Below are 18618 nucleotides of genomic sequence, written 5' to 3'. Positions count from 1 at the left end.
AGCAGTCGCTGTTGGCCATCTCCAGGAAGGACTGAAAAGGTGTGTTTGTGGATTAGTGCTCGTAGGTTTGTATTAACCAGAATGGAGTCTGGTGTCTCAACGTCAATTTCGGCACATTTAGTCCTCTTCATTTGCCTTGTGTGAAGCCTGTCAGACCTCTGGAATGACTTCTTTCCCAGGCCTAGCAAAGGATTTTCCACTTTAACTGAAGGAGAAAAGCTAGAGTTGGAGTTCTGAGGGCTGCTTGACTGTCCGTCAGACTGCTTTCCTTCCCATATCGCAGGTTTGGCAGGTACAGAGTCACTGGCTGCTTTGACAGTCTTCAGAGAGCGGTGCTGGTTGGAGGAGATGGACGTGCTTGGCCTGCATTGCTGCTGCCGCTGTTTCTTCTGCTGTTGCTGTTTTAGAGCCTGCTTTAGTGCCTTCTTGCTGTGCTCCTGTGACGGAGAAATGACTTTACCTGCTGGAACGGTGGGTGATGGGCAGCCTGACTGAGGAGAGGATGGTTGTGACAGTCTAGACGATACTTCCCTTTTCCACCTGCTCTTTTTTCCCTCCTTGTTGCTGCCACCGTCACTGCTGCTGCTGCTGCTGTTCTCAGAACTCTGGGAATCTGACTGACCGTCACTGCTTTCTTCTGAACCTTCTGATAGCTCTTTCACCCCATCCGGCACATCTTCCTTCAAAGTATACACTCCCATTCTACCTGGAACCTTAGAGAAGATGCGCTCTTCACCTCGGGAGTTCGTGTGCAGCTTTGCATTCAGGCATGCAAGAGGGGAAGTTCCACTTCTTCATGCAGAATCAGTGGGAGCCCTGAGCTTGTGTTCACTTGTCACTCACTGATAGGATTTTGATATGAGTCTGATTTCTTTTAGTCCTTCTCTCTGGATAACTTGAAGAATTTCTTTATGACTCATGGGTGTATTGGGATATTTTTCTAAGACCATCTTGGCGGACTCCGCCCAGTCCTGCCCTTCTTCCTACGGCCCTTTTCCCTCATGTCGGGTCTTGAATTGACTGGGAGGCTCCCGTGTCCGGGCTGCAGCTGCCCTCCCTGCCTGCTCTGCCCTGCGCTGTTTTTCCCGCGGTGCCGGGAAAGATGGGAGAAAGGGGAAGTCAGGCCGGAGGAGCACCCCAGCAGAGGAAGCGGCGGGGTGGTGCGCGGGGGGGCGGTCTATGGGGCGGCCGGTCCTCCTGCTGCTGTTACCACTGCTACCGCTGCTGCCATATTGGGTCCTTACTGTACAGGCAGCCGCTACGGTCATGTCTGATATACTATTAAGGATGGATTTATTTCCTTATATTCTCGCTTTCTCACTAAAATATTCCATGAAGCAGGGACTTAATTTAATTTACTGGGGTATGCTTTATGCCTAGAATAGTGTTTTACATACAAATATTTTTTCAGTCAATAAATTGAGATACGCAGAATAGCACTTATCAAAGCAGGAAGCATTTCAGTCTTTTTTTGTCTGTCTCTTTCTTCTCCCGAATTGAGTGACTTCTGGTGGTTTTGGAAATACTTGCTTAGACATCAGAGGGAAGTTGGTATGAACACATGACATTTGTAGAATGAATACCTACCTCCCCAAATGGGCCAATATAGGAGTTGCTGCTAAGCAGCCACAAACAGCCCAGTGAGCTTGGGAAGGGCTCACGCGGCACAGCACAGAGAGGTAGATTTAGGTAAGGAGTACACCAGTGCCGGGGAGGAGAGGAAGTAAGTTCTAGCAGTTATAGGCATGGAAGGCTAGGCAGCTTGGGCTACTTTCCTAATCTCTCTCAACCTTAGTTTTCTCATCCATTAAAGGAGGCTTGTGACAGATCTCCTATGCAGAAGAATTACAAATAACGCATGTGGCTGTGTAAGGTGGCAGAGCATGACTCCATTTGGTAAGTGTGCAGTGCCCAAAATGAGTTCTTTCGCAAGACTGCAGGATGAAAAGAAGGGGTAATAATACTTTTATGGCGGAGAAGTCTGACAAACAAGACATTAGCCAGGTGACAAAGATTCATGTCAACAAGTGATGTCACGCTGATAGTATCTGCTTTTGATATGATATGATAAGAATGGTGTTTTACTTCTGTGGTCTTTCTCAAAAAAATCCATAACCCCAGTAAAACCATGAGAAAAAGCTCAGACGAATCCCAACTGAGGAACATTCTACACAATATCTGACCAGTATTCCTCAAAACTGTCAAGATCCTCAAAAATAAGGAAAGTCTAAAAACTACCACAGCCAAGAGGAGCCTAAGGGGGTGTGGCACGATGACTAAAGGTGATGTGGCATCCTGGATACCCACCCAGGGCATTCCTTTCCTGGGACAGGAGAAAACAAAACAAACCATGAGGTGAAAACTAAGGAAATGTGAATAAAGTATAGACTTTAGTTAATAATACTGTATCACTATTGGTATAAAATGTACCAAATGTGCCATACTAACAATAAGATGTTAACAGCAAGGAAAATTCAGTGTGGGGTATATGGGAACTATCTCCACAATTTTTCTGTAAATCTAAAACTGTGTCACAGTAATAATAATAATAAAAAGCTTATTAACAAAAAAGAGAAGGCTCACTGTGATGATTAAAGTAAAATAGTGTATGGTAAGTTCTAAACCCTTAATACATATCATAACTTCTAATTGGTTGCTCACTTAACGAAGTAGTTAAATTTATCACAGTAGCACCCATTATGAAACAATGTTATTCATAGTAGCAAAAAATGTTGCTATTTAGTAGGAACGGTATGGCTAAGTAAGATAAGAAATATCACCTAATCATGAAAACTGTGGCTGTAAACATTGTAGGACAACATGGAAAATGCTCATGATACAATGTTTAGTTTTAAGTGGATACAAAATTACATACATAATACGATGATGGCAGTTACAAAATAACTGGAAAGAAGCACATGAAAATGCTAGCAGGGAATATGAAAGGCGGGTGTATTATAGGTGATTCCTCTAATTCTGTTTTCTTATTTTTCTATAACGTGGGTGTAGTATTTTAAACAGCAAAAATAAATTTAATACAATTCAAAGGTACATAAAAACAATAGTATTTAATCAACAAGGGTAGCAACTTTGCGCTTTAGTATATTCATCACAAAATGACAAATTTTTCTTTTACATCAGGGATCTTTATCAGAGTGGTCTTTGGACTTGGACGAGAAAAAAAATTCATCTTTATTTTCAGCTATTTCTAACAGAAATATAGCATTTCCTTCAATAATACATGTTTGCAACAAACAACAGTAGCATAGCAGACGCTATGACTCTGTTACCCATAGAAATCACAGATAGTTTCATATTTTATTTTATGCATTTAGGAATATTATTCCGAGAAGGATCTACAGGCTTCACTATACGTACTGCCAAAGACAATCAAGGATCAAAAAGTTTAGGGACTTCTGATTGAAAAAAAGGCTGAAAGTAACACCATAAATAATGTGAAATTTCATGTTGTACCTATCTATGAATTTTTATATGTGTAACAAGACAGCTTAGGAGATGTCCTTTACAGTCTGTGGTGGCACAGGTAATTAATATGAAGCTTATTCACAGGTAGAAAATCAATACTGATCAAAAACATCAAAAATGGGGGAGGGGGAAGTTGATATGAATAAGCTATTTCCTATACTTTACACATTTAAACCATAGTGGATACAGAGCTGTGATTTAGCATCAAGAGAAGAATTAATTCCCCAGGGAACATGGCAAAGATATTTTACATGGAAATGTCACAAACCTGGGAGTAACTGCCTTACAAACCTTCTATCTGTTCTGCTATGCATTTACAGGTTTTCTTCACTAAAAGCATATTATCTAAAGTCACTTGGAAAAGAATAACAAAATTTAACTTCCTGCTTTTTTTTTTTTTTTTGCGCGGGCCTCTCACTGTTGTGGCCTCTCCCGTTGCGGAGCACAGGCTCCGAACACACAGGCTCAGCGGCCATGGCTCACGGGCCCAGCCGCTCCGCGGCACGTGGGATCTTCCCGGACCGGGGCACGAACCCGTGTCCCCTGCATAGGCAGGCGGACTCTCAACGACTGCGTCACCAGGGAAGCCCAACTTCCTGCTTTTTGAATGGGTTTTTGCCTGATCTCAGTTGGGAAGTGTGCTTATCACAAATAACCAAAGATGATGATGATGATAACTAAAATTTATTGTGTCAGGCACTGGACTAATCATTTTATATGTATTAATTCTCATTAATTCTTGTAAGGTAGGAATTAGTCTCTTGGAAAGTTTGATAATATCATACAATGTTTCTGTCTATATTCACTATACTTGCATTAGATCTCAAGGATTTACTTACTAATCATTGCAAGTTTGTACCCTTAAACAACACATCTGTTCTGAGTAGCTTAGTAAATAGAGGATCAGTCATTTTAAATGTGATGGTCCAGGGTTCAAGTCATTAAGGCATTAACTTCAGCTCTGTGTTGGTGGTACAGTGGTGAGCATAGCTGTCTTCCACTTTATATCCAGATGCTGAACATAGTAGTCTATGCAAAAGTTCTCATTTTTCTAGTAAATGCCTTCATCCCATTCTTAAAGCAGAGGAAAAGTTTTCAGAGAGCAGTTTTTAATATACTTAATTTCATCCCCAAACATCTAGGGAACTTGATTTGGTCACCAAGTCTTTCAGTGTGGTGAATATTTCATATTTTTATGTCTCAATCTGGTGGCCGGGTGACCTGAAAAATACTTCATACAGAACAGATGCTATTTGAGATCAAGCTGTAGTTGACTTTTAGTGTACTTTCTGCCCTCTCCATTCTGAGCTCCACAAAACCACACTGGTTGTCTTTACTGTAAACTAATGTAAACAGCTTCAGTTGGGTTCTCATTGCTGCTATCCATCCATCCATCCATCCATCCATCCATCCATCCATCCATCCATCCATCCATCCATCCATCTCAGGCACTGTCCAATGTGCTGAGGTCACAAGCATGAAAGATAAAATCCCTCTCTTTAAGGAACTCAGTGGGACACAGACAAATAAGCAGGCAATCCTAAGTGTGTGGAGTTGGCGATGAGAAAGGAAAAACCCTGACTCAGACCAAGGAGACTGGGAGGAGAAGACTTTCTGGCGGAAGTAATGGTTTTTTTTGTTGTTGTTGTTGTTGTTTTGTGGTACGCAGGCCTCTCACTGTTGTGGCCTCTCCCATTGCGGAGCACAGGCTCCGGACGCGCAGGCTCAGCGGCCATGGCTCACACGCCCAGCCGCTCCGCGGCATGTGGGATCCTCCCCTACCGGGGCACGAACCCGTGTCCCCTGCATCGGCAGGCGGACTCTCAACCACTGCGCCACCAGGGAAGCCCGGAAGTAATGTTTGAACTGACTTTTGAGGATAAATAGGGCTTGACTTTGGCAAAGAGCACCCTCCTCCTCCTACGTCACCTGGATAGTGTTAAAGCACCAGAAACTCACCGTGTTCAAAATAATAGCTATCATCATCCCTCTTCATGACCCCTCCCCACCTCCCCATATTTATAGTCCCTTCAAATGAAGGAACTGGGGCTGTCTTTAACAACCTCATCCTCCAAATTCAACCATCTGTAAAGCACTGTGCAGTCAGCATTCTCTCTCATATTACTCTTAGCCTTTCAGTCACTTTTCAAGCCCATCTTAGATTTGTAATCTTAACTCCTGCAACTTTCCAGCTGATGTGGAATTGCTTGGTAAATGGTAAAACATCATGCAAATGTTAGTGGTTTTTAGTCTAAATCACACTAATCCTCTTGGTGATCTGATCTACTTCCATGGTTTTAAATACCACCTATACACTGATAAATTCAAATTTATATTTCTAGCTGTGACCTTTCTCTTGAGATTCAGACTAAAAATCCCACTGTCTACTCAATATATCTCCACTTGGAAATTTAAAAGGCATTTCAAATGTATGAGCTTCAAAACTAACTCTCCATTTCTAACACTCCTCCCTTTGCCCAACTTGCTCCTTTCATAGTCTGCCCCATCTCAGTTGATGAAAACTCCTTGAATTCCTCCTTGGTCTCTTTTTACCACATCCATCTATTCCATTAGCAAATCCTGTTAACTCTACCTTCAAAAGCCATCCGGAATGTACATCTCCACTGCTCTCACACCAGTCTAAACTACTTGGTGCTGCCTTCCTACCTGTCTATCTCTTTCTGCTTTGCTATAGTCTATTCTCCACACTGTAGCCTGGTGATGTTTTATAGAAGTAAGTCAAATTGTGTCACCACTCTGCTAAAAACAAAACCAAACCCTCTGTAGCTTCCCTTTTCACTCAGAATAAAATCCAGATCCTTAGCGGGACTCATGCTATCTTTTTGACATATTCTATCACTCTCCTCTTTAGCTTCTTCTGCTCCAGCCAGGATGCTCCTGCCTTTGCCCCTGCTGTTCCCTCTGCTTGGGAAACTCTTTTCTCAGACAGTTATGTGAGTTGCTCCTTCCTTTTATTCAGGTTTTTATTCAGATGCCACTTCCTTAGACAGGTCTTCCCCAGCCTCCCCATAAAAGAGCAGCACATCATTCACTTAACCACCTTAACCCTAATTTATTTTTCATTATATTTTTTCATACTGCAAATATCTTTTGAATGTGCTAGGTACTGTCCTAGGTGCTGAGAGTATAACACTAAACAAAATAGGCAAAAATCCCTTTCTTTCATGGAGCTTACTTTCCAGTGTGGAGAGAGTCAATAAACAAATTAAACAGCATGCCAGATGAAAATAGGTTGTATGGTGAAAATCAAAGCAGGGAAGCGAGATAGGATGTGTTGGGGCAGAGTGGTGGTTACTGCTTAATAAGAAAGTCTTCGCTGAGAGAGGACTATTTGAATAGAGGTCTGAAGGAGGTGAGGGAAGAGAGCCTTGTGAGTGTGTTGAAAATGAGTGTTGTGGATATAGAGAATGGCAAATGCAAAGCCCTGAAGCAAGATCTTGCTTGATGAGTTCCAGGAGAACATCAATAAGGAGAACAAGGTAGCTTGAAAAGGGCAGCACTTCTCACTACTTGCATTATATTATAGATCTATTTTTTTTTTCTATTGCTTATCTCTCTCCTTCAGAATGTTGGCTCCATTAGTGCATGATCCAACGTTTTGTTTTTAACTGCTTTATCCCAAGAGTCCAAGACTGAACCTTGTTCATAGTACAGATTCAGTATATATTTATTGAATGAACTGTCATGCACTATAGACAAAACCGGCTATTCACAATCCTTTAACATGCTCCATGCTTTTTAGCTTTTCTTGTCTTGTTTATGTCCTCCATCTAGAATGCATCTCTGCTTTTTAAAAGACTATCCTTTAAGACACAACTCCAATAATACTGTTTTAATGAAACCCTGCCTGGTCGGCCATCAGCTAAACGCCATTTTGCCTTTTTCTGATGATTCTTTGTATTGTCATCACTGTTGAACAGAAAGCTCCATGGGACAGTGAGCATGACTTTGAGTCTCCAGGGTAGAGCACCGTGTGTAGCCTGGTGGCTAATCATATGTGCAAGGTGCTCAGTAAACAGTGAGATAAATGAGTATCTGTTGAAGAAGTGAGCTACTTCATGATTTACCTTATCCAGTCAAAACTGCTATTATGTTCTATGGTAGTTTACAAAGTAACTCAAGATCCCTAGATGTTGGTCAGCATCACAGAATTTGAAACTCCTTTTCTGAATAGCAGAGTAACTATAAGCGCCAACCTCCTTTACAGGGAGGAATCATGGCAAAGGGAATCCTTCTAAATGGTGTCCCCTTTGCATTATCCATGGCACTGTATACATGGGAGAGTGACCGGATCCTTTTCTTTGTCATTCAGTCCATGGTTTCCTCCCCCACCCCCTCTATTTTTAAGCATTCCAGATTGGTAACGCTGTTATTTCAAAACTAAGAGAATCGTGACCTTTAGGCTAAAACACTGCTTTGAATCTGCAATACATTGCTGATTGTTTACAAATAAATGTTAATATAAAGAAAGAACCAATATTTGTTGGTATCAAAAAACAATATGGCTTAACTTTTGCTTACCACCCATCACCTTAAATGACCTGGCTTTTCAGAGGACTGACAATTCAGGCAGAAAAATCACATTTTGGACAAACTGAATCAGAAAGTGTGAAAATACCTATGGCAAATGGACTGATGTGGTAACAAAGAGAAGACCGTGTATATCTGTTGAACAAAGAGGAAGTGGAAACAAAAAAATTCACAATTTGTACGGAAACACAAATGACCCCGAATAGCCAAAGCAATCTTGAGAAAGAAAAACGGAGCTGGAGGAATCAGGCTCCCTGACTTCGGACTATAATACAATGCTACAGTAATCAAGACAGTATGGTACTGACACAAAAACAGAAATATAGATCAATGGAACAGGATAGAAAGCCCAGAGATAACTGCATGCACTTATGGTCACCTTATCTTTGATAAAGGAGGCAAGAATATACAATGGAGAAAAGACAGCCTCTTCAATCAGTGGTGCTGGGAAAACTGGACAGCTACATGTAAAAGAATGAAATTCGAACACTCCCTAACACCATACACAAAAATAAACTCAAAATGGATTAAAGACCTAAATGTAAGGCCAGACACTATAAAACTCTTAGGGGAAAACATAGGCAGAACACTCTATGACATAAATCACAGCAAGATTCTTTTTGACCCACCTCCTAGAGAAATGGAAATAAAACCAAAAATAAACAAATGGGACCTAGTGAAACTTAAAAGCTTTTGCACAGCAAAGGAAAACGTAAACAAGATGAAAAGACAACCCTCAGAATGGGAGAAAATATTTGCAAATGAAGCAACTGACAAAGATTAATCTCCAAAATATACAAGCAGCTCATGCAGCTCAATATCAAAAAAAACAAACAATTCAATCCAAAAATGGGCAGAAGACCTAAATAGACATTCCTCCAAAGAAGATATGCAGGTTGCCAACAAATATATGAAAGGATGCTCAACATCACTAATCATTAGGGAAATGCAAATCAGACTACATTACAAATATAAAAATCAAAACTACAATGAGGTATCACCTCAAACCGGTCAGAATGGCCATCATCAAAAAATCTACAAACAATAAATGCTGGAGAGGGTGTGGAGAAAAGGGAACCCTCTTGCACTGTTGGTAGGAATGTAAGTTGATACAGCCACTATGGAGAACAGTATGGAGGTTCCTTAAAAAACTAAAAATAGAACTACCATACGACCCAGCAGTCCCACTACTGGGCATATACCCTGAGAAAGCCATAACTCAAAAAGAGTCATGTACCCTAATGTTCATTGCAGCTCTATTTACAATAGCCAGGACATGGAAGCAACCTAAGTGTCCATCGTCAGATGAATGGATAAAGAAGATGTGGCACATATATACAATGGAATATTACTCAGCCATAAAAAAACGAAATTAAGTTATCTGTAGTGAGGAGGATGGACCTAGAGACTGTCATACAGAGTGAAGTCTGAAAGAGAAAAACAAATACCGTATGCTAACACATATATATGGAATCTAAAAGGAAAAAAAAATATTGTTCTGAAGAACCTAGGGGCAGGACAGGAATAAAGATGCAGATGTAGAGAGTGGACTTGAGGACACGGGGAGGGGGAAGGTAAGCTGGGACAAAGTGAGAGAGTGCCATGGACATATATACACCACCAAATGTAAAATAGATAGCTAGTGGGAAGCAGCTGCATAGCACAGGGAGATCAGCTGGGTGCTTTGTGTCCACCTAGAGGGGTGGGATAGGGAGGGTGGGAGGGAGACGCAAGAGGGAGGAAATATGGGCATGTATGTATATGTATAGCTGATTCACTTTGTTATACAGCAGAAACTAACACACTATTATAAAGCAATTATACTGCAATAAAGTTGTTAAAAAAAAGAAAGAGGAAGTGGATGTGCTAATATAGTTCCACTTCACTGCTACCAAAGACTTGAAAGGCTTCTCCTTAGTTAATTGAAAGGCCAATTAGCAGGCCTCTCTAAGGGCAAGCAAGCCCAAGTCAGATTTTCTTTTATTTCCTCATCCAAACCCTTCTCTCCCTCTAATCATCAGTAATGTTAATGACGAACTCAAGCAAAGTATTTCTCATGGTAGAATATGGGTTGCATTGTCTACTTTTCCTACTGGGTGGCGTTTAAAATAACAGCACTTTGATAAGCTCATTGTTTCTCCAATTTAGATCCATTTTAACTTGGCTACTGCTTCACTAGTTGACACTGGTTTCTTGTCTACATTCCAACTATGGGCATAAAATAAAGTGCTATCTACAGTGTTCTTGCCTTTGAAACTGTCATCAAGTCATTTAAATAAAAGACATACTGCCAAATATTAATGAAGCTTATTAGAAAAACGCTATGATGCAGAAGATCCCTAGGATATAAAATTATGGTTTTATGCACTAATTTTGGTACCAGATGACTGTATTTTTTTTTTTTTTTACTGAAATGCTCAATGATGCTCTAAATATTGGAAGTTCTGAGAAAGTGGAACGAGTGAAGTATCCATTTGCCACTTAGTCACATGTTCACAGTGGCCTTTTCTATTGGTTATTAAGGCCAGTTCTATCTTGAATCAACAATTCAGTTCAGGCTCCTGAAAGTCATTGGTGTGGTTGGTTGGTTGGTTGGTTTGTTTTCAAACTCACATTTTTATTTAATAGACTCTGAAATATCACACTATAGCTTTGAGTGAAATAGTACAGGAATCGTAATGGTTTAAGTTTTACAAAGTTACATTTCGGCAGCAGCTTCATGGGAGTTGTTTCATAAAATTAAAGAGTGGGGCTTGAATAAATATGAAAAACCCACGTGGAAAACAAACAACGACCCAGACTACAGTCATCCGTCGTGACTATCCGAGAATTGTGCTTTCCGAGTTTCGAAGAGCTAGCTACTCTATTAATGTCAAGACTTGCAAAATTCTGCCTTATAAACATGGTTGGGAGGGGAGGCTATTAGTATGCCTAAAAAGTGCTCCCAGGAACAGGAAACTCAAAACCAGGCCTTGTTGAAACCAGGAGCCTGAACCAGCTTTGAGGGGATCTTTCATTTCTGGGGAGCTAGGAGATAAGTAATCATCATAATGGGAACTATGGTGGCAGAAGAATCATATCATTTGATTCTCATCACCATAGGGCCTGGGGCAAAAGCTCAAAGTCCTGTCTCTGGAGGAGGATGTTAGAAAGGCCCAAGGACCACTGCTGTTAGTTGCCCGGTAATTTTCAGGGTCAGCACCACACGATGGCCAAGGACACAGCTCTCATCAGCCACAATGTGGGTTTGGCGAACTAACTCGAGCCAGGTCCCGAAGTTACCTGCCAGAGTGGAGACCAACGTTTACTGGGTGGGGTGGAGACTGGGGGCAGAAACCACACTGCTCCAGAGCAGCAGAGATGGCTACTCAGTGGGGTTTGTACGGAGTTGGTAACAGGGAATTTTCTATTGAAGTGGATGACAAGTTGGAATCGCTCTGACTTTGGATATTATAGGCATCTGTCACCAAGTTTTAACCTGGGAAAGGCATTCATGGGTTAGTTGGTGCTGCTGGGCAACGTTCAAGCCTGAACTCAAGTCCTGGCTAGTGCCCAGGTACCTGTTCTGCAGAAAAGTCTGGATTCCTCGAATCTAATCCAAAGTCACTGCTTGAAGTGAGCTTCCTGTGTCAGACACTAAGTCAGATGGTTTCCATCAACACACATAATCGTAGGTGTGCCTTCTCCAGGTCCTGAGGAGGGCGTGGTCGTGCTGTGACAAAGGGGATGTGCAAGTGAAAGCCCAGGTGAGTGCATAGTTTGTCTTCCTGGACCCGGCCCTTGAGCTGGGCCGCTGCTCAATGTGCCTGGGCCACCTCTGTCGCTGGAGCCTTCAGCTCTGCTGCAAGCTTGTCCAGGGCAGCTTTCTTGAAGTAATCTCACTCTCCAGGAATGGTGCTTCCTATTCGGACATTCGCAGATCCCACTTCAATCGTGTGTTGGAAGTCCACGGACAGGCCCGTGTTCAGCTCCACCCGGTTGGTAGGGATGCTCGGTTTCCTGCACAGCTCCTCCCAGAGGGGCAGTAACACCTGGAAGTCTGGGTCTGGTCCCTGACTAAGATCGTGCCCAAAGCCCCCGAGGGTCATCAGTACCACGAACTCCGGGCTGGGGCACTTGGTGTTTATGTGTTCCACCACGGCCACCATGGGGGCAGGCCATGTTTGCTCTCCTCTCCGCTGGTGTTAATCTGTCCATAACCTTTAACCTTTCGGGAGAACCTTTTTCCTGCCACGCACTGCTCACTTTGTCTGCCAGCTTCACAGAATCCACTGTTTCCAGCATGAAGAGATTGGGGACAGCCATCAATCTGCTGACATTTTGTTTCTGTAGATGGCCAATGAAGTGCCATTTGATCTCAGGACACGAAGACAGAATTTTAGGATTTGATGCTTTTTCAAGCAGTTCCTGAACATAGCTCTCCCCGAAAGTGCGCTGCTGGTGACTGTAGGCCCCGATCCCCGTGTCTGCAGGTTTGGTTTTGCTGACTGCTACTAGCTGGGGCTGGATGGCTGGGAGTTCCCGCAGCTGCCGCGCTACCCCCCTGCTGCACGCGCTTGTTCACTGCCCTCAGGGCGAAGCCATCCCACAGCTCCGTGGCTTGCTGCCAGCGCTCCACATCCCCAGGGACTAACGTCCTGGTATGGTCTTAAGAATAATGTTTACATAAGACAGGCAGTGTAATAGCCAATGCCAAGTAATCTGCAACTGAGAACTTTTTGAATAATTTCACCAAAGAGTTTTAAATCCTACTTAAAACAGTCAAGTGAATAGAGAGATACATACATTCAATTCAGAATCAAATGTTTTAACTATCATTAGCATTCTTTCCAGAGCATTAAGTATATGCAGGAAAATTTTGCTTCATCTTCATAATTTCTGTAATCAATAGGCAATGTCAGTTGAGCTCTCTGAATATTAATCCCACATATAGAAAAGAAAGGGAGCATTTACACCTAAAACTCAGTCATATGTTCATCTTTGTCAACTCTATAATTTTAGACTATTTTATATTCAAAGGACAACATTTGTAAAATAAAGGCTAATTTTATTTATGCTTGTAAAAAGTATTTTACATATTTTCACCTATATTACTGTTACATAAGCTGTTAATTATGAAGACAGTTATTAAAAAATGAGTAATGGCTTCTGATCCTTTGGCTAATGAACTTAAGTAGAGGCAGATACCTTTTAGTACTAAAGTGATCATACTATTTATTCATTTCTAGACACTATACTCCTGGTTTGCCAAGCAGTGATAAGACAGTTCATGAGGTTTAGATGTATAGATTATCTATTGTGAAACCCAAGTTGTATTAGATGTGGTTCTATATACAGTAATTTAGAATTATTCCAGCCTATATGGTAGGTAATTCACTCAGCACTCATTAGGTTCTATTACCAGGTTTCAAAAATGTAGTAAGTTGTTAAAAAATGATTATTGACGCCTTTCAAATTATGCAATGGAACTTGACCCAAAGGCAAGTTCTATCTCCATCTCTTCCTGGCGTATGATCTCTGGTACGCTGCTTAACCTTACCTCTGTTTTTAATTCTGTAAAATGGGTTGATAGCAACACCTTTTTCATTGAATTAGTGTGAAAAGCAAATGAAATATTTTATGTCAAAATATTTTGTAAAGTGTAATATAGATAAGAAATGTCAGTTATTATCATTATTGTAATTATACTACTATTGGCCCTTTTGTATGATATGTTTGTGTTTACTGGAACATTTTTATGATCTTTCCTGCTTACTTTATTAACCTTCTATAAAAAATAATAAAATATTTATACTTCTCAGATTTTATTTGCGTTTCCAGTTTATGAACTTCAATTTTCAATATGTATTTTAAAAGCAACATCAGCTCTACAATTCCCAATTATTTAACAACTATTGGTATAGTTAGATTTTTGGATTCTAACTTCTTGAGTAGAAGAACATTGGGTGGAATATGACATACTGAACGTGGTGTTTATAAGATATTATTTGGTTGGAATAAAGATGCTGGGAGTAGAGATACGGATGACTAGTTCATGTGTAAGGTGGCAAGGATCTGGACCAAGCAGAGCATTGGAAAGCAACAAAATTCAGTGAATTCAAACTAAATTACAAAGGAAAATCTGACAAGCTAAATAATAAGCTTAATGTAGACAATGAAAGAAAAATGTTAAATTACCATGTAATGTTGATTACCTGGAAAATGGTAACATCAGTGATAGAAAGATGGCATTTGAAAGGACGAGCCATGTTGAGAAGGAAATATGGCCCAAGAAACTGACCTCTGTTTTGGCCATGCTGGTGTTTGAAGTGTTGTTGATGGAATATTTTGTGGATCATAACTTAAAAGCAGTTTAAAATATGGAAACACAAATCAAAGATGAAGATGTAGTTTTAAGTGTGATGAAATGATAGCAAATAATGATCATGGCTAGTAACAAATGACTTATTTATGTTATGTTATGACTGATGACAACTGACTTATGTTACTTATGTTATGACAAGGGTTATTTTAAATGCTTTCTACACAGTAACTCTAATTTTCACATCAAATAGTATCTCCAATTTGCTGATGAGAAACCTGAGGTACAGAGAGGCTACACAACTTGCCTTATATTACACAGCTAATAAGTTGCTAAGCTAGAATGAGAATGGATGAGCTCTTCCAGGAAACAAAATAGAAAAAGAAAAACAAAAGATGGAATGAAAGGCAATTCCCATGGGCAGTGGGAAAATGAGAAAGAAGGAAACCAGATTCCAGGAGCAACTAGAAAAGTAGGAAAAGGTCAGCTGAGCTTTGTCACAGAACAAGGCAAGGCAGAGTTTCAAGGAGGAGGGTGTGGTCTACAATGTTAAGTACTTCTGAGAGTTCAAGAGCAATGAACTCCCAGCAAAGCATCTGGATTTGGGAGTGCTGATGAGATAGAAGCTTGGGTAGAGTGGTGGCTTCAGAAGCCAAACTACAGAAGATCAAGGGGATGGATATGAAGAGAGGGAAGTAATAGGTAAAGAATAATTTTTCATTTTTGCCTATGAAAGGTTGTGACAGAATAATAGTATAAAGAGACTAAAGGGACAACTGAAGTTTTTAAAATTAGAACTTCATCTGATGCATGAGAATGTTTCAATGTAGTAAAGAAAGAGGCAAAGATGAGGACACATAATATCTTTTCTAGACCATAACTCCAGGTCAATAGAGGTAGAATACCTTCGTAAGTGCTCATATACTGATAACACATTTAGGCTTTTTTTTCTTCTTTTTAATTAAAAAAATAGTCAGTATGCAAACCCTTGGCACTTTTCAAAAATTCTTAATTTGGGGCTTCCCTGGTGGCGCAGTGGTTGAGAGTCCGCCTGCCGATGCAGGGGACACGGGTTTGTGCCCCGGTCCGGGAAGATCCCACATGCCGTGGAGCAGCTGGGCCCGTGAGCCATGGCCACGGAGCCTGCGCGTCCGGAGCCTGTGCTCCGCAACAGGAGAGGCCACAACAGTGAGAGGCCCGCATACCACAAAAAAAAAAAAAAAAAAAAATTCTTGATTTGTTAAAGGATCAGAGGGGGCCTATTAATACAAACACAGTATTACATGAAATGGGTGTGCATATATATATATATATACACCCACACATATAGGCAAGCAAAGCAAATTTAGTTGAAATGGAATTTTGGGAGAAAACCTCACCCAAAAAGTTGCAAATTTTATTTTCAAATGCTAATGTTTTTCTTAAATTAAAAATTAGAGGCATTTAATTTGCATATAGAAATACGAAGGTCAAGAATGAAATTTAGGCAGGTAAATTTTAGCTGCCCCCAAAAGTACTATGAAAATTATTCAATCATGTAGGACAAATAGCTTTGGGTATATTTTGCCTAGTGAAGGGCCTATTACAAGACAAGAAAATGGACACAAAGCTTAATAACATAAAATATTCAAGTTCTATCTATGTGGTTGTCAATTTAAAACATCAAATATGGATTTTCCAACTTGAACAATAAAGAATAGAAACAAAGTAACTAACACAAACAAAATAATAAAATCAAAATATGTATGAAAAAAGTTATAAAGAATAGAAAAAAAGATATGTTACTTTTTGATATAAAGAAATATATCAAATGAATTGTTTGTGAATTGTCACGCACAATGTTTGTGAACTGTCACGCACAATGGCCAGTAGGGCATTGTTTGTTTACTTTTCTGCATTTAAGGCTGTATCCACATCTGTTAAGCAACATTTTTTTTATCATTCAGCTGAAGCCTTGGTGCATGATACATAGTGCAATGATAGATTGATTTTATAACTGATTCTTCTTCAAATAATACTGTAATGAACCCACACTGCCTTAAATGGCATTAGTACAATAGAAGACTTTAACCAGTAGCTCAGGAGCCACCTACTATGTTCTCAGAATGAATATTATTGCTATGGACGTTTTGTTAGATAGGATGCATTTTACAATGACATATTAATAGGATGCCATGCAGATTAAGTATTTATAATGCCTCTTTATTGCTTTTTCATGACTTCCAAAGATATAAAAACGATGCCTTACAGCTCCCCGAAGGAGGTTAAAAGAAAATAAGTTATATTATGGAATTAAGAAGGCACACTAATGTAGCATGTTCATTTTCTATAAAAATAACTTATGTCTTGGCCTTGGTTCAGGACTCACCTATCAAAATAAGAAGTATCTTGGAAGTAGCAGCTCTGATTTATCTTAAATGTTTGTGTGGTGGTGATGGGAGAGAGAAGAGGCATGATGGACACAGAAGAAGAGTGGAACTTTGTAGGACAAAGAACTTGCTGTGGAATTATTATATTATCAAGAAATGAAGAGGGCACAGAAAAAGAAGCTGAGTACGAAGACGGACATCAGTTATAATACAAATTTCTCACAGCTAGCCCTGGGCAGCATGATCCATAACTTTGAACGTTTAGAACTGGCTCCATCAGTAACAGTTTATCAGTGTTAACAAGGGGCATGTCCACACATGGCCTCGTGGCCTCTGAGTTGACTGTTTTTCAGCCTATTGCCTTTTGCTTGGTGACTTTAACCATCATTCTTTTCTCAATCAATTATAGTGACTGTGCAGTGTGTCCAAGTCATGCTCCAAGATAATTAAATGTTTAATGTTGTTGTTTTTTAGCTATGTAGTTTCTTGTGTATATATTTATTAGAACTATAAAATTAGCTGACTTTGCCTTTGGTGGTATTTATATTTTGATTCTATTAGATTGTATTCAACTTATTGTGGCTGTTTCTATCAGAGGATAGGACATTGATTCCCAGAGTTAATTGTCAGGCATACTGCTTTATCACGGATGAACTTTATCCAGTTTGCTGATTTGGGAATTCTATCTAAAGGCCACAGTTTTATACTGTTATTAGACCAATATTTGTAATTTTGTGGCTCACAATTGTCCATTTATATTATTTTAGAGCTGGAGAGGACCTATGACATAATCTAATTTACCGTCATATTTTTGGACAGAGGATACTGAGGCAAGAAAGTGAGAAGTTATTTTCACAAGTTTCCAAGCCAACTGTTCTGGTTACCATTTTGTGTTGTCTCCCACTTGGAATTAAGTGTTTGCATTTTGATTTCACACAACTAAGTGAAATCATTAAATAATATGACCTAGCATTAAGTGAGAGACATCATCCGGACATTTGTGGGCTAGAGGGCCAATGCACATCCAAAATGAATCACGTTAACTGGCATATACTTGGCAGGGTTGCATATTGTGCCATTTTCCCAAAAATAAGAGTTGATGATAGAGGTCACATACCCTGTTATTCCTTTTATTTCTTACAAGCACTGCTGTCTATAGAATTTAGTCATGCTATTCACACTGGGTTCTTCCTTGGAGGGTTTCAAACGTTGATCAGGGGTATTATTACTAGCCCATTGAGTCCAACTGAATCACATAGTTCCTTGCTCACATACACACACCAGTAATTATAGGCCTAGAGAAGACTGGACATTATGCCAGAAGCTCGTTTTAAAGGATATTATCATTCTCAGCCAATTAGCTCAGACTCTATTATATTCAGAATTGCAACTGTTCCAACAAGGATTAAATGTACATTAAGATGCTAATAAATTTAAGACTTCAAAATTAGAGATTTTTTTCTGTTCTGCTTCTACCTCATTTCTGGCCCATTTCATTTTAGTAAGTTTTTAACTTTAGAATCAGTTTGCAGGTATACAAACATGTGCTTCATTTTGTGGAAGAAGTTATGGTCATTTTTTCTCCCTATTTCTTCCTTCTTCTCCTTCTTTCTTAGCACTGATTTTGCTTTGCTTCAACAATTTCTTATACTTCCCTTGGCTCACTCCAAAACACATTCTTCTTTTAAACCTTTCCCATGATGGAAGCTTTGCTATTTCCACAATCAGTCAGAGAAGATATTTCACTGCATCATAAGTCTTTGAGTTGGGTACTTCCACAGATATGTCCCAGGATGCCCACTGGGAAGTTTCTTAGGTGTCCATCTGTCATGAGTGATAAAGAATTATCTACAATACTTTGCTATTTTTTTTTTTTTAGTTTTCAAAATCAATATTTATTATGAAGGTTTT

General features: G+C 39.9%; 1 protein-coding gene and 1 pseudogene across 12 annotated transcripts in view; both read right to left on the bottom strand.

Moving 5' to 3' along the window:
- MAGI2 (membrane associated guanylate kinase, WW and PDZ domain containing 2) overlaps positions 1-18618 on the bottom strand; it is a 1374207-nt gene that overhangs the window by 301413 nt on the left and 1054176 nt on the right. The window lies entirely within an intron of this gene.
- LOC101270981 (pyridoxal phosphate homeostasis protein-like) lies at positions 11835-12657 on the bottom strand (annotated as a pseudogene).

The sequence above is a fragment of the Orcinus orca genome, chromosome 9 (assembly GCF_937001465.1).
Source record: "Orcinus orca chromosome 9, mOrcOrc1.1, whole genome shotgun sequence".
Taxonomy (NCBI): domain Eukaryota; kingdom Metazoa; phylum Chordata; class Mammalia; order Artiodactyla; family Delphinidae; genus Orcinus; species Orcinus orca.
The sequence above is the reverse complement of the archived record's forward strand: the minus strand, read 5'-3'. Positions and strand labels throughout refer to the sequence as shown.